The following is a 12,670-nucleotide window of genomic DNA, read 5'->3' as shown; positions in this document are numbered from 1 at the left end:
CAACCCTATATAACTCTATTCCCTCCCCCCTTTTTAAAATTTTTATTATTGTTATATTATTGTTACATCTATGTATGTTACAAACCCAACGATAATACATTGATATAACCATGACTACATAATTTTATGTTAATTAAAAACCTGATAAAAGAGAGGAAAGCATTATACAGAGTTTATTATATTAACCTTTTTATCCACCATTCCTGGTTCTCTTCATTTGTACCTGGTTTTCTAAGGAAAGAGGATCCACTGAAGATTTTTAGTGGGGAAAGGGGATGTGCAGCATTATTTGAGGACAGTTGCTCTGACAGACATGTGAAAGTGCATTGGGAGTGGTGCTAGGGATAGAAGTCCAGGAGGTATGTTAGGAAGCAGTTGTAGCAATTAAAGTACAAGTTCATGGGAAGCCAATGAGTTTGGCTTCATTTTAAGTCTGTTGCCTTGTATTTTGCCTTTTCAAACTGGGAATGTCTAAGTCAGTGAGAATAGACACTGATTCAGTCCAGATGCATAAGTACACTCATTAGTACTTGTTGATGAACTGATAGCAATCCAAGGATGAACCCAAGATGGGAAAAATGCCTGGTCTGGTTATTTGAGGGGGCTCAGAATGAGAGACTTTCCCATGGCAATCCTCTGTGGAGAACATGATGCCTAGCAAGTAAAGCCCATTGCAGGCCATGGTGATAAAAGTAAATTGCCACACAGTTATGTGTGAATGCCAGGAAGGAGGGGGGGAGGGGGGGAGGAGGAGAAGGAGAGATTCTTCTTCATGCACGTGTCCCTGCAGCTGTCAGGGATGAGGTTACAAACCATGGAAGAGAATGCAGAATCCCCTTTCCCGTTCCCAGGGCAGATGACCTTTCAGAAATTAAACAAATCAATTCTGTGTCCTCAGAGGAAGCACGTTTGACTGCCCTAATTCAATGGGCTCTATTGTTTCAGGTGAAGCTAGGTGATTCAATTTATCACTGATACCCCTCCTAGGTTTTGTCTGTGAATTTTCCCCTGGAATAATTTTGTAAGATGAGGATTAGACAAACCACTACATACAGTATTTTTTAAAATACACAAAGAATAAAGAGCACTCTCCCCTAAGTGTAAAGGCATAGATCGTGTGTAGTGGTTTTTCCAGTACAAGCAAGAGGTAACCAAGGCCTGAATAAGATAGTAGTGATATTTGCTTGCAAGGGCACCTGGGTGGCTCAGTCTGTTAAGCATCCGACTTTGGCTCAGGTCAAGATCTCAACGGCTCATGGGTTCGAGCCCTGTGTCTGGCTCTGCACTGACAGTGTGGAGCCCACTTGGGACTTTTCCCTTTCTGTCCTCTTCTCTCTCTCTCTCAAAAATAAATAAATAATAATAATAAACATTTAAAAAAAAAGATTTGCTTGCAGAGTGCTCATAGAGGTAGTTGAGGGTAGCAAAAAATAATAAAAATGGCAAATGTTTGGAAGTTTAAAAATACTTCTAAATAACATATCAATCAAAGAAGAAATCAAAGTGAAAATTAGAAAATACTTAGAACTAAAGAAAAGAAGAAAAATACAAACTATCAAAAATAGTAAAAATGCTGCTTAGCACTGCTGATTTCATACTACTGGAGTGATCTCAAAATCCTCAAGCTAAGAATTTTTTTTAAATGACTGTGCCCTTTGGCATCTGCAGGAGTGAATGCAAGTCTTCTCTGTAGGAGAATTCTCTCAGAAAAGTTCAAGGAATATGACACCATAATCAAAAATTTTAAAGCAAACAAAACAAGTAACTATAAGAAGCAGCAGGAAAAAACAGCTGAATGAGACAAACCCTTCACATATTAGAATTATTAGACACAGATTATAAAATAAGTGTATTTAATATCTTTTAGTGAGAGAAGAGGTTGAACACAACTCATTTGAAGGAGAATATTTTTTAAGTGATCAAGTAGGTGTGATAAACTAAATGAATACTCGGAAATGAAAAATATAATTGGAAATTTTTGCCATAAAGAAAACAAAAATTTTTATAAAATCAAATGTATCATTTCTGTTACCTTTATGTTTACTTTTTCTTTTAAATATTTAATCTATCTGGAATTTAATTTGGTGTAAGTGAAAGAGAGAATCCAATTTCATATTTTCCAGATTGCTACTCTCTTATCCTATTCATTAAATATGTCATTTTAGCCCACTAGTTTGAAATGTCAACTTTATCAGAAACTAATCCCAATATTTATTTGCATCTATTTCTAGGCTATTTTGTTCCATAGATCTTTCTGTTCTTGTGCTGATACCAAACTTTTAATTACTATAATGTTTATAATACCTTTTAGTGTCTGATAGGGCTATTCCTCCCTCATTACTCTTTCCTCACTTGATTCCCAAAGTAATGGTATTAATATTTTTCTTGAGAAAGTTCAATTTATAAATGTATTTAGAAAGGATTGCCATCATATTCCATCATCTCTATAAGAATATGTCTATTTATTAAAATATTTTTAGATGACCTTTCATAACGTTTCCACATTTTCTTCATGTGAATCTTGTACATTTCTTAGATTTACTCCTAGGTATTCTATAATGTTTCTTGTTTTTGTAACTTGGGTATTTTTTGTTATATTTTCTAAATAACCATTCAGATATTGGAGAACTATTAATTGTGTTTTAATTTTATGCTCAGCTACCTGACTAAATTATCTTACTCTTGGTAATAATGATTTTTTTTAAGTTGATTTTTCTGAATTTTCTGCCGTAGCATCATCCTATCTACTAATGTTTTCTTACTTTTCCTTTCTGATTTTATATATTTTATTTCTTTTCTTTAATGACGTCAGCTAGTAGCTAAAGTTAAACAATACTGGTAATGTACATCCTTGTTTTGTTTCTGATTTTAATGGGACTCAGTGTTTCACTATGTAGTTTCTAGCCTTTGAAATGATATATATACTTTTTCATGCTAAGAAGCTATTCATCTATTACTATTTTATGATAGGGTTTTTTTAGATGCCCTTTCAGCATCTACAGGAATGTTCATATAGTATTTCTCTTTTTTTGATATATATTTAAGTTGTATTACAATAATAGATAATATTGATCCATCTTTGCATTTTGGGTATGAGTTTGACTTAATCATGTTAGAGTCAGTTGGCTGATATTTTAGTTGCAATGTTTAGGGATTGGGACTATCTCAGTATTATGCTGAATTGGTATAAAGATTTTGGAATTGTTCCTTTTTATAGTCTAGAACCATTTAAATAATATTAGAGTTACATATTTCTTAAAGATTTGCTAGAATTCACTCACAAAATTTTCTGAAAATTGATCTATTGCATTTTCTTCCTTTTCTGGGGTCAATTTTAATAATTTGTATTTTCCTAATTATGTATTATATATATTTGCATAAAGCTGAACAATGTATTCTCTTATGATTCAATTTCCTAAGTATGCTTATTTCTATGTACTCATTTTTTCATATTTATATACATGCTTCTTTCTTTATTATTTATATTGTTTGACCAGCTTTCCTAAATCTTTACCTTTTTATTTTTCTTTAAGAACATTCTCTAGGACATGTTTATTTGTTCTATAGTTCTTCTCTTTCCTAATTCTTTAATTGTTTTTGTCTTTGCTAGTATCTCCTTGCTTTTGTTCTTAAGATTGCTGTTGTTCTTTTTCTAACTTACTGAATTGGACACGTAATCATTTTCATTCTCCATTTGCCTTTCAATTGACAGAGGCTTTTTTTAGTAGTTTTTTTCAAGAAAGATCCCTAGGATTTGTGTTCTGTAAGTAGTTGTGTGTTTTAAGTCATCTGCATGTTGCCTTTATGCTTGAACTATACTTTGGCTGGAAATAAAATTCTTGGGTCATAGTATCCCTTAGAATTTGAAGACAGTGAATTTCTACAATGTTGAATGCTGCTTTAAAGAAGCCTGATGTCTCAGGGTGCCTGCGTGACTCAGTGGGTTAGGCATACGACTTGATTGCAGCTCAGGTCATGGTCTCATGGTTCGTAAGTTCGAGACTGGCAGTAGGCTCTGTGCTGAGCAGACCCTGGTTGGGATTCTCTGCCTCTCTGTCTCAAAAATAAGTAAACATTAAAAATAAATAAGGAGGTATGAAGCAGCCTGATTTCTGTCTCTTCCCCTTGAGGTCATTTGGTTTTCTCTCTGAATGATCGTATCTTTGAAGTCCAGTAACTTTATTAGGGCATGTTCTAGTGCTGATTAATCTTTGTTCTTCCTGGAAGATGGTGCACCTGTTTAAATATATAGAGTCAAATTTTTTATTTCAGAAAATCTTCTTGAATTATACTGTGAATGTGTTTCGTGTGCTGATTGTTCTGCTGTCTTCTGAATGCGTAGTTGAGCATTAACCTTTATGTATATGAGTTTTTCCTATAGTTCTATAAAATTCTTTTTTTCTTTTTGAGTTTTAAAAAATGTTATTCATGTTCGTAAAATGTTACTTGACTTTTTAAAATGTGACTCAGTTTCCTTAAGCCTGTCTTCCATTTCTTTAGCTTGTTCTCAACAATATCTCATTCTTTCTGCAGTTTCCATTTCTGTGTGTCATTACTTTTCTACATCTTTCCTGGGCTCATTCAGGTCAATTTTATCTTTTCCGATGTTGTCTTATCATTTCTTCCTTCAGTCCTTTATCTGTGCTTTGAACTCTTGATTCATGGAGGCCACTTTTTCACTTGAAGTTTTTCAAAGAACTTTACTAAGTTCTTTGAATCCATAAGAAGTTACTTAGTCACAATTTTCAGCTATTCCACGATACATTTTCTGACATATGTTGAATTTGTTTTCTTACTTCTTTTGTCTTCTTTCCTGCAATGGTTTTGTCTCCTAGTCCCTTTTTAAAAAAAGCTTTATTGAAATATAATTCACATATAATATAATCTACTGATTTAAAGTGTACAATTTGATATTTTTTAACATATTCATATGGTTGTGAAACCATACGTAGTTCCTTTTATGTCACTCTCATTGTTGAATGCAGAGTCCTTTCGGAACCACCTATATGGGGAAAGAAAATGTGAGAGAGGTGTCAGAGGCTTTGAACAACCTCTGGGCTAACAAGTCCTAACTTACAATAAAGCCCTACATATGTAAGGTCTAGTGGAATGTATTGTGAGTGTGGGTGGAGCCTTTATAGGAGAATTCAAGATGGCAAGCAGCATGGAGACCCTGAGCTTGTCTCATCCCTGAAATGCAGCCAGATCAGCACCAACCGTTTTGAATACCTACGAAGTTGATCAGGGGGGTTAACACAAAAATCTGCATAACTCGAGCCACAGAACTCAGCAGGTATGCAGTGCAGAGAGGTGAACTGGGGGAGAGCCTTTACAAAATATTAATCGAGTAGAATTGGTAGTTGCAATGCCATCCATTCACCTTAGTTTCCCTACTTTCAGAAATTTTTCCTGCAAAAATGTCATGTCTGTGTGGTTTCAAAGGGAGTCATGGAGAATTCTAGAACCGGTTTGCAAACCTCAGCCTTCTTTTAGACAAGCAACTGTTGCTTCTGCTCCTCAGGGTATGCTACTAACTTGGAACACTGTGCCTTGTTGACTCTGCTTGAGATCTGCAGCCATGGGTGTCGTCTCTTGGCACCCTTTCTTTGACCTAATTTTCACTGTACTTGGCAGCCTTTCTTTATAAATAATAAGGTTCAGGTTATAAGTGTTGCCCCATTCCTCCTAGACAGACTTTTTATTTCATTTGTATCCTTGTTATTTCTGATTGGTTTTAGAAAAACAGGTTCTGTCTTAGCTCCAGCTGCTATAACAATATGCCATAAACTAGGTGACTTATAAATATCAGAAATTTATTCGCACAGTTCTGGAGGCTAGAAGTCTGAGGTCGTGGTTGGGTTCCCGTGAGAGCCTTCTTCGAGTCTGCAGACAGCTGACTTCTCACTAGGTTCTTGCATGGTAGACAGCAGAGAGAGGAAGCAACCTCTAACTCTTACGGGGGCAGTTACTGCATTTATAGGGCTTCCACTCACCCCAATTTCCTCCCAAAGACCCTATCTGCTAATTCCATTGCACCGGAGGAATGGGCGTGAACATATGAATCAGGTGGGGGACACAAACATTCAGTCCATAACAGAGTCAGAGATTTCTTTATTCTTCCATCTTAAAACATGAGGCTGATAGTTTTGTTATTAATTTATTTCTTCTACTGGTTATTTTTTCAACTTTAATATATTTCCTGTCCAATTTAGACTATATATATTTTGATTCACTGCTTTGTAAAGTAAGAAAATAAAGATATCTACAATTCTGACCCCTTTTTCCTCAATTTTTCATTTCTTTTTTCTATTTTCTATGTTGCCCTGCCACATCTGCTAGCATCCCAGTATTTTCACAGCTCTGAGATTTAAGGCATTTGTATTCTTTGTAACTTCAGTGAAGTGTCTGGGTGTTTTGTTTTTGTTTTTTGTTTTGTTTTGGTTCGTTGGTTTGTTTGTAAGTGTATTCTAAAACCTAGAAAAAATAGCAGTCGGTTGAATTTTTAGGACTCTAAATGTTGTGAACTACGGAATAAAATAGTATTAATGGACCCTCAGAAAAGGAAACATAATTCTATGCCACTCTTTATTTTATTTTATTTTTTTAAATTTACATCCAAATTAGTTAGTATATAGTGCAACAATGATTTCAGGAGTAGATTCCTTAGTGCCTCTTACCTACTTAGCACATCCCCCCTCCCACAACCCCTCCAGCAACCCTCTGTTTGTTCTCCGTATTTAAGAGTCTCTTCTGTTTTGTCCCCTCCCTGTTTTTATATTATTTTTGTTTCCCTTCCCTTATGTTCATCTGTTTTGTCTCTTAAAGTCCTCATATGAGTGAAGTCATGATTTTTGTCTTTCTCTGACTAATTTCACTTAGCAAAATACCCTCCAGTTCCATCCACGTAGTTGCAAATGGCAAGATTTCATTCTTTTTGATTGCCGAGTAATACTCCATTGTACATGTATACCACATTTTCTTTATTCATTCATCCATCAATGGACATTTGGGCTCTTTCCATACTTTGGCTATTGTTCATAGTGCTGCTATAAACATGGGGGTGCATGTGTCCCTTCAAAACAGCACACCTGTATCCCTTGGATAAATGCCTAGTAGTACAATTGCTGGGTTGTAGGGTAGTTCTATTTTTAACTTTTTGAGGAACCTCCACACTCTTTTCCAGAGTGGCTGCACCAGCTTGCATTCCCATATGCCACTAACTCTTGAGGGAGAATGTTCCAAGTATCATGTCAAGTGAATTATCTTTCTTATACTTGGAGAAAAGTATGCTATATTTTAATTGCTTCACATTTTCTGTAGAGTGCCCCTTCCAGGCTTTTAATTGCCTTTTTTCCTTATCAATATATGCATTATTTCTAACATACACAGTATTACATTTACCATAACATTAAAAAGTACATCTTTTTCACTATACTAACTTCTTGATAAAAATCTACTTTCTTCTTTGAAGGTAGCTTGCTGGGGTCCAGCTGGGGCTTGGTCCTTTCAAAGCTTGCTGCTTATTTGTCACCTGGGAATTTTTTTTTTTTTTATCACACTCATAGGTACACATCATTTTCTTGAGGCTTCAGTCTTTCTCATACTTTTTTTTGTTTAACTTGAATACATTCTTAGGTTGTTTTGTTTCTTAGAAAATATGCATGGGATACAAATACCTTGAGACTTACATGTCTGAAAATAGCCATTGATCTATTTAATTACTTGATTGCAAGTTTAGCTGAGCATAGATTTCTAGAACAAAGGTAATTCTTTCTTCTGAGGACTTTTAAAGTATTGCTCTATTCTAAATCTTTTTTTTTTTTTGAAGTTTATTTGTTTATTTTGAGAGAAAGAGAAGGTGCGTGTGCAGGCAAGCAGGGGGAGAGGCAGAGAGAGGGAGAATCTCAAGCAGGCTCCGTGCTATCAGAACAGGTGCCCCAAGTATTGCCCTAGTCTAGAAAATGATTTTACTGAAAATAAATCCGATGCCACTTTAATTTTTACTCCATTATAGGTGAGATACCTCCATTAAGAAATAATTGGCATTCAATAAATTGCATTATTAATGTGCAATTTGATAAATTTTAACATTTGCATACACCCATGAAACCATCCTTCTTTCCTCTCTCCACTCAGGATCTCTTTTAATGATGATGTGTCTTTTAGTTAACTAATCCTCTTCTTGTCTATTCATTTTTTAATTCCTATTGAACGTTTTAACTTCAGCAATTTATGGGTATCCATTTGAGAATTTACATTTGATTCTCTCTTTTCATTATCATTGATTCTAGTTCTCTGGTGAAAGTCTCCCTTTTGTCCTATATTTTCTAGAACATATTAATCATAGTTAAAGTCATGCCTGATAACTCCAATATCCATATCATGTGTGAGTCTGTTCTAAAGTCTGTCGTACTCCTTGGTTTTGGTCAGTTGGTTTTATCTCATGGTGTGCATGGTAATCCTTTGATTGAATGCCAGATTTTATATATGAAAATTGTAGATACAATTTGAGGCTCCGGCAAATATTTTCTTCTTCCAGAGAAGATTTACCCTCCACTTGGCAGGCAATTAGAGTAGGGACAGATGACTTTAAACCAATCTGGGCTGAGCTGATTTGAAGTTGGACTTGAGTAGAGCATACTCTTCTACTTCCATCTTAGCCATACACCTGTGGTATTTTTTCTTCCAGAGGCTAATTGCAAGTCAGAGATCTATGCCAGGACCTCTCCCCATTAGTAGGCACTGGTCTCTAATTCTCTCACCGGCCTGAAGGATTTGCCCAAAGACTTGATTGGCTGCCTGGGTTCTCAAGGGCTGCTCTTTGCTTTGTGCTTCAGCTCTTGCACCTGATACATTTACAGTGAGCAAACTCACTGAAAGGAAAAGTTGTACAGAGTGTACCCCTCTTCTTCCTGGAATTCTTGCCCCTCAAGTCCTGTCAGTGATCTTAGCATCCAAATTAAACTAAAAAAAGGAGCAAATCAAATCCAAAGAAAGTAGAAGGAAGAAAAAGAATACACAGAAACCAAAACTAATGAAATGGGAAACAGAAAAACAATAGAGAAAGTGAATGAAACCAGAACTGATTCTTTCAGGGAAGAAAAAAAAAAGGTAAACCTCTACCCAGCCTGATTTAAAAAAAGAAGAAAAAGAAAACACCAGTTACCATGATCAGGAATGAGAGGTAACATAACTACAGAACCTATTGATAAGAAAAATAATAAAAGAACAACTTTATTCAAATCAATTCAACAACTTAAATAAGATTGAATTTCTAGTTTAAAACCTTCCTACAAAGAAAACTTCAGACCTACATGGCTTCACTGGTGAATTTAACCAAGCATTTAATAAAAAAAATAATACTAATTCCACACAAACACTTCGAGAATACTGAAGAGAGAAATACTTCCCAACTCATTCTATGAGGATAGCATTACCCTTTTACTGAAACCATAAAATAGAGGGATCAATATAATGAACATTAATGATATAAAACTTACTATCTTGAGGTGTTTAAAATATGTAGAGGGGAGCCTGGCTGGTTCAGTCATTGGAGCATGCAACTCTTGATCTTGGGGTTATGAGTTTGAGCCCCACGTGTGGTGCAGAGTTTACTTAAAATAAAAAAATTAAATATGTAGAACTATATGTAATTCATGACAATAATAGCACAAAAGGCAAGAAGAGAATTAAAAAACTTAAAGTGTTCTATAGTCCTTGCATTGGTGGAAATACAAATTTATGTTAGAGTCTAGCAAATCAAGATACATGTTGTATTGTAATTTCTAGGCTAACCACGAAAAGAACAGTCAAATAATGTATAATTAACAAGCTAATCAGAAGAGAAACAAAATGATTAAAAAAAACATTTGGTTGATTTTTTTTTTTTTTTATGCGCAAGAAAGGAGAGTGAAAACAGCATAGAACAGATGGGACAAACAGAAACACAGGTAAGATGATATATACAAACCCTAATACATCAATATTTACTTTAAATGTAAGTACTTGGATTAAAAGGCAAAGATTATTCAGTCCGGATGAAACAACAGAAACAAAACCATGGAGTCTCAAGCAGGAGAGCCTGTGCGAAGAAGCAGAGAGGATGCATTTGCAGGCACATTTCAGAACAGCCTACCAAGGTGTGTTTCCCCACGTTGAGGGACACATCCTGAAGTGTGACACCTGATCCTTCGTGAACAGTAGCAGGAGTCAAATGCACAGGCCGGTGGCAGATGCTTCCCCAAGACCAGATTTGGTTTTGAGAAACAAAAAGAAGATGGATTGAACAAGGAATCACACACTTAGAGTTCACCAACGGGTGCCGCTGATAAAGGCATAACACCTGGCTCCCCAAGTGTAATTCCAACAAGAATGTTGATATTAACAAGTTGGATGCAAGTGAAACAATGAAGATGTGTTGGAACCTCCCACATCCACCCATTGTGTGACTTCTTTGTGGAATTGGATCATAGTTTTGGAATACTGGAAGAGTAGGGGTTTTTCTTCTTCTCCTCTTCCTCCTCCTTCTTCTTTTTTTCTGTTCACAATGTAGTGGCTGTAGATGTGACATATTTTTAAGTTTCATCTGTATCATTAACATTTTCTCCATCACTTTCTTAGATCTAGACCAGGGTCTGGCAAACTACATCCCAAGAGCCACATTAAACTTAGTTCACCTTACTGTTTTAAATTATCCATTCAGGTCTAAATATCATAAGACTTTGATAGGCACCAAAATATGTGAATAAGCTCTTGTTAGAAGTACAAGAAATATTGTACATCATTTCTTTTTCCCTTGAGCTTCTATTTTCCTTTCACTTCTTTCACATAATTTTATCCCAGTGGAGTATCATTATGCTTAAACATTTTTTGTGTTATTCCTATCATATTTCTCTGCAACAAAAAATGTATGAGTTAAAATTTAATTTGTTTTAATTTCTTATGTCCATAAGTCTCATAAATATTAATTGTTTCCTCTGATGGGAGTTATTGCAGTTATTAACGGTATACAGTTAAACAAAACAAATGTTATGAATTTTGACAAATAATGATTAAAAAGTAAAAGTGTATTAGAAAATTATCATTTCATGATATTGAATGAGACATCTCTCAGTTCATGTAAGCACAGGTAAATGTTCAAGTATGATTTATTTTTGGAAAGAGACAGGCTTAGCATCAATTCTCTTCCTCCTTTTACATTTTATAGATATAAGCACTGAGAAAGAACCCTTATTGACATAAATAGCTGATAGAGAGAAAAGGAGTTTTACCAAACATCACTCAAGGCTTGGAAATCTTTTCAAGTAATATGCCAAAATAATGTAGGAATCAGCAAAAATTGTTCATAATGGTATATCACTGGTAATTTGAGTAGAGCCTCCCTCATCTTTGTCAAAACCCAGGAATTAGAAGCCACCCAACTTGTAAAAAATTTTGTTTCCAGTCTTTAAAGTCATTCAGTTTTTCAATTTCTGATAGTTTTGACAAAAGAGCCTTTCCAAGTCTTATCATATTACTATTATTTATTCTTGTTATTCTTAGAGAAATCTCATTTTTTAGCTTAAGTTAAAGTGAGATTTAAAAAACAACAACACATATATGAAACTTGTACAGCCTTTGTGAAGAAAGTATAATCATGCTGAATTTCTGTTTTGTAAGACATCCTGAAATGTCTTTAAAAAGCAAGACAGAGTTGGAAAGAGTCGGATACTCAACAGTTGTTATATAGAGATAAGTTGGTAATGTATTAGTGATTGAAAAGGAGCATGTTTGTAATTAAATGTTTGATATTATTAAAAAAGCACATCAAGTCTGAGAGGGAGGAATTATCCCTAATTAAATAAAGTTGGTTTTGTAAAGCTCAGGATATTATGTTCTAGTTTATGTTTTGGGAACATTTTATCCTACACCTCTACAGAGAAAGGTGTTCAATTGTTTTTAATAGAGTTTATTTTTTTTTAGAGCAGTTTTAGGTCACAGCACAATGGAGCAGAAGGTACAGAGATTTCCCATATACTTCATGCCATCATCCATACATAGCCTCCCCCATTATTAACATCCCTCGCGAGAGTGGTACATGTGTTAAAATTGATGAACCTACTATGACACAAAGTCTATCGTTTACACTAGGTATTACTCTTGCTGTTGCACGTTCTATGGGCTTGAACAAATGTGTGATGATATATTTCTACCAATATAGTATACAGAGTAGTTTTACTGCCCTAAAAACCCTGTGTCCTACCAATTCATCCCTCCCTCTCCTCTAATCCATGGAAACCACTGATCTTTTTACTATCTCCATTATTTGCCTTTTCCAGAATGTGATGGAGTTGGAATCATTGAGTGCAACCTTTTCATGTTTGCTTCTTTTACTTAGTAATATGCATTCTTTTCATGGCTTAATTCTTTGTTTCACTTTAGCGCTGAATAGTACTCCATTGTCTGGATGTTCCAGTTTATCCATTCATACTGAAAGACATTTTACTTGCTTCTAAGTTTTGTCAATTACAAGGAAAAAAATCTGCAAACATTCATGTGCAGGTTTTTGTGTGGACATATTTTCAACTCCTTTAGGTAAATACTAAGCAGGATTGCTGTATTGCATAGTAAGAGCATGCTTAGTCTAGTAAGAAACTGCCAAACTGCCTTCCAAAGTGCTGTACCATTTTAC

General features: G+C 35.0%; 1 protein-coding gene across 1 annotated transcript in view; it reads left to right on the top strand.

The window, feature by feature from the left end:
- SRBD1 (S1 RNA binding domain 1) overlaps window positions 1-12,670 on the top strand; it is a 385,358-nt gene that overhangs the window by 208,240 nt on the left and 164,448 nt on the right. The window contains exon 23 of the mRNA XM_053200547.1: window positions 9,902-9,950. The gene's annotated coding sequence lies outside the window, so the exon portion shown is untranslated. The remainder of the gene's footprint in view (window positions 1-9,901; window positions 9,951-12,670) is intronic.

Source organism: Acinonyx jubatus, chromosome A3 (genome assembly GCF_027475565.1).
Source record: "Acinonyx jubatus isolate Ajub_Pintada_27869175 chromosome A3, VMU_Ajub_asm_v1.0, whole genome shotgun sequence".
NCBI classification, from domain to species: Eukaryota; Metazoa; Chordata; class Mammalia; order Carnivora; family Felidae; genus Acinonyx; species Acinonyx jubatus.
Note: the sequence above shows the minus strand (reverse complement) of the source record. Positions and strands in the feature narration are given on the sequence as shown.